The sequence below is a fragment of the Callospermophilus lateralis genome, chromosome 19 (genome assembly GCF_048772815.1).
Source record: "Callospermophilus lateralis isolate mCalLat2 chromosome 19, mCalLat2.hap1, whole genome shotgun sequence".
NCBI lineage: Eukaryota > Metazoa > Chordata > Mammalia > Rodentia > Sciuridae > Callospermophilus > Callospermophilus lateralis.
This window is the reverse complement of record NC_135323.1, coordinates 27,143,740-27,148,528: the sequence shown is the minus strand read 5'-3', so window position 1 is coordinate 27,148,528 and position 4,789 is coordinate 27,143,740.

Here is a 4,789-nt window from a genome sequence, read left to right as displayed (position 1 = left end):
ATATTATTTACAGACAGGGTCTCACTGAGTTGCTTAGCACCTCACCACTGCTGATCCTCCTGCCTCAGTCTCCAAGCCACTAGGATCACAGGCGTGCGCTACTATGTCTGGCTTAGAAATCCCATTTCTTATTTGAAGTACTTGAGATCTTCAGAACAACTGGAGTTATTCTGTAACATGCACACATTTTTATTTTACTTTTTCTGCACAGTTTTCGAGCTAATGAACTGCATTTTGTTTTGTCCTCCAAGAAAGTATATTCAAAACTTTTTCTCTTCTTTATGTTCACCGAGTAGAGATGCAGTTTCCGTGGGTCAATTTCCATTTTTCTCATATCCATACTCATTTGTTTCAAAAGCCCTTGGCCTAGAATAACACTCATGCTTTAACAGAAGCTCTGTAGTAGCTCAATATGGATGTTTTGCACAGGGGCGGATCTGAATAGATTTGTGGAGTAACACTGAGTATTTTCACATAAATTGAATCCAAATTGTTGATCTTAATCTGAACATAAACATAAAACATATTCCAGGTTATTTTTAGGTAATAAATTAGCAATATATACCAACAAAATACCAACATTTCAGAACTTTTAAAACAGCATGAGTCCCCAAAACCAGTATTGCAAAGACTATTACTTATGGAGTATTATTTATAGACAAAGAACTGGGAGATTAAGCAACTCGCTTGAGGTCACCCAGATGGTAGTCATGTATCACTTAATGATGGGGACACATTCTGAGAAACACCTGTGAGCTGATTTTGTCACTGAACAAACAACATAAAGTGCGTCTGCACAAACCTAGCCGGTGTTGTCAGTCACTCCACCCCAGGGAAGGGTTAAAGAGTGCATTAAATAAACAGTGACACAGTGGCTCACTGTCATCTGGGAGCTGCTGTGTAGTCTACATAACTGTGTGTGCTCTACTTTTGTAACCGCCCAGGTCTGCTTATACCAGCCTCACCACAAACATGTGAGTGATGAGTTTCATCACAACGTGGCAACTGTGGCAGGGTCACCACTGACAGGAGTCTTTCAGTTCTAATCTGATGGGATCGTCATGACATACGCATGCGGCCCAGGTTGACAGGAACATCATTATGTAGCACATGTCTACAGTAGGTGGCTTGGAGAGCATGAGAAACACCAACCCACAGGCTTGGTCACACCAAAAGTTGTTCAGACACAGACCTCTGAGCTGGTCCTTCCAGACAGAGGCTCAAGGGCACAGGGAAGGGTAGAATATGTCCAGGGAGGGGTTAGGGAACAAATCAGGACCCACCCCCCTGAGGATAACCTCAGGAGGGGTTGGACATTCAACTTGGCCACAGGCGCAGGTATAATTATTGCTGAAAGCCCAGTCCTTGTCCCCAATGCCAATCCAATAATGAGGACATAATTTTGAGAAAAAGGAAAAATAAGGTTTATTGCTTTGCTAGCAAAGAAAAAACATAGGGGACACTCCTGTCCCAAAGGCTGATTCTGCCCATCTGCAGGAACAGGGGGCTTTTATAGAGGTCATTCAGAGAAAATGAGATTTGGGAGGAGAGATCAGGGAGGAGAAGGTCAGGGAAAAGAAGATCAGGGAGGAGGTCAGGAAGAAGATAAGGGAAAAAAGATCAGGAAAGAGAAGTTTAGGGAAAAGAAGATTGGGAGAAAGAAAAAAACATGTCAGTTTCAAAGCCACAAGGGACACAAAGTATCAAGTGAGCCCCTGTCACACAATGTTTTGGAACTTTCTGGAGTTGCTGTCAATCCTCTGGATCCTGGGTAGGAGATGGGTTGTATGCCGGAGACCAAAGAGGGGAGTTCCACAGACAGGATGATCCAGGACTGTGCCTTGGGTGCTGGCTGGGTGGGAAGGGGGATAAGCCGAGAGGAGAGTGACCCATGGAAGGTCCCAACTCTGAGAAAACCCCAGCCTTCCTAGAAGCCGTCCCTTCTTTTCCATCATTAAGGACAAATGACCCCGTTCCCCCTCGGAGGACAGCATGACTCCATCAACATGGTTCCTGTCCTCCAAGAATGTCACCTTGGGCTGGGAAACTTGAATAAAAGAATTTTAAGGCCACGGGGCTGGGACTGTGGCTCAGTGGTAGGGCGCTCGTACAGCACCTGAGAGGCCCTGGTTCAATCCTCAGCACCACATAAAAATAAATAAATAAAGGGCTGGGGATGTGGCTCAAGCGGTAGCGCGCTCGCCTGGGTTCGATCCTCAGCACCACATACAAACAAAGATGTTGTGTCTGCCAAAAACGAAAAAATAAATATTAAAATTCTCTCTCTCTCTTTAAAAAAAATAATTAAATAAATAAATAAGTAAAATAAAGGTATTGTGTCCACCTACAACTAAAAAATAAATGTTTTGTTTTGTTTTTTTTTTAAAGAATTGTAAGGCCAGGGCTGGGGTTGTAGCTCAGTGGTACAGCTTACCTAGCTCCTGTGAGGCACTGGGTTCTATCCTCAGCACCACATAAAAATAAATAACAACTAACAATATTAAAAAAAAAAAGAATTGTAAGGCCATTCATGAATGAACATTAGCTGGGCCTGGTGGCTCACACAAGTAATCCCAACTACTTGAGAAGCTGAGGCAAGTTCGAGCGCAGCCTCAGCAACTTAGTGAGACTCTGTCACAAAATTAAAAAATAAAAAGGGTTTAGATGTAGCTTGGTGGTAAAGCACCCCTGGGTTCAATCTCCAGGACCAAAAACAAATAAATAAACATTAGGGGCTGGGGATGTGGCTCAAGTGGTAGTGCGCTCGCCTGGCGTGCGTGCGGCCTGGGTTCGATCCTCAGCACCACATACAAACAAAGATGCTGTATCTGCCGAAAACGAAAAAATAAATATTAAAAAATTCTAAATAAATAAACAAACATTAATGTTTGGGGGTGTGTCTCAGCGGCACAGCACCTACCCAGCATGTGTGAGACCCTGGGTTGGATCCCCAGCACTGCAAAACAAAAAATTGCAAGGAGAGGAAAAAAAAAACACTGGCTTTTGTCTGAACACTGTGCTAAGAGGTCTATGCTGCATGATCTTGGGCCAGTCACTTTCCCTTCATGGGTGGCTGCACAGCTGTGGAACATATTTGGAAATAACAGACATAAAACACTCATAATAGTGCCAGACACATAGTTTGTACTTAATATATATTACTATGTGCTGAGAATCTTATAAATATATTTATCCACTTAACCTTTACAACTTTGAAGAGGTAGAAGACATGGTCCCTTTATATAGATGAGGAAATTGAGATAAGAGGTTAAGTTGTTTCAAGTCATCTAGACAGGAAGAGGTAGAGCTCAGGTCAAGGGGTTCCAGGTTTAATCTGGGTATACTACATAGCAAAGTGTTTATTACTTGGAAAGTCAGAGAGGCAGACAAACAAACAAAAAAATGAGTTAACAGCAGTCTGTCCATTCCTGTGGTGGCATAAAGGAGTTTTTTAAAAGATACTTAAATTTAAAAGTACTGGATAAGGATATTGGTAAGATCCCTAGGTGATTCCTAGGATACCATATAAGAATTCTATGGATATAGGGTCTGGGCTTCTGGGCTGGTGATATAGCTCAGTTGGTAGAGTGCTTGCCTCACATGCATAAGGCCCTGGGTTCAATCAGGGTCTGGGGTTGTGGCTCAGCAGTCAAGCGCATGCCAAGCACGTGTGAGGCACTGGGTTTGGTCTTCAACATCACATAAAATAAATAGAAGAAAAATTCTGTGGAGATATATATATATATATATACACACACACACACACATTGGGGATTGAACACAGGGGCGCTTTATCACCCATCTTCATCTCCAGTCTTTACTTTTTGTTTGGAGACAGGTCCCCAAACAAACAGGTCCTGCTTGGTCGCCCAGACTGGCCTCTGGCCTCTGACTTGCAGAAGGGTCTGCGTCTGCCTCCAGAGTTGCTGGGATTGCTCGCGCGTGCCACAGGCCCGGTGCGCTTGCAAGGAAGGCTCTGTTAGGCTGTGCTCAGGACACATCAGGGTCGGCCAAAGCTGGCACAATCCGGGGCAGCAGTACCGCATGTTACCACCATCTCACTCACAGGCAGAAAGGCCGTCGGTTCTCACCACGTACCCCCTCTCTCGCTACAGCTGGAGGATGCACATCTGCATTCCATTGTGCTCCAGCGCGGTGACTTCTGCAAAAGCGAGATGCACTGACTCCCTCACTAGTTAACCACAACCTGCGCCCTCAGCTAAACCCCCGCCCCACACCGGGCAGTGAGTAGAGCCCAGAGGGCAGAACCTGTGGCTGGCACAGCCCGTGGCCTCGCACCACCTTCCAGGCCCTCGGCCCCTGGGCACCCACAGCGTGTGACCAGCTCCGAGGGTCTCCGCCTAGAGGAGGTGGCCTCGACTTGGGAGTTACCCGGCGACCACTTGGCCGGAAGAGGTGTGCCCGAGTGTGGGACGCGGAGGAGCAGGGCTCGGGGTCCCCGCCGGACCCGGGGTACCGAGGCCGAGCCACAGTAGAAAGCGCCGCGCGTCGGAGGGGGCCCGGGCGGGCGGGGTTGTGTCGCCGCGCGCGGGCGCGCGGGCGGGCGTGGCGCGGGCAGGAGGCGGCCGCGCGTGCAGCGGCGGGGCCAGCACACAATGGGCGGCGGCGGCCGTCCGGGCGCGCGGCCCCCGCGTCGCCGCACCACGTGGGCCGTAGAGCGCGCCGGGTCAGCAGCGGCCCGTCGGCCCAGGCCGGGCGCGGCGCGGCGTACGTGCGCGCGCGCGCGCGTGCGTGCGTGCGATTTGCGATCAGGCGGTGCAGCGGACAG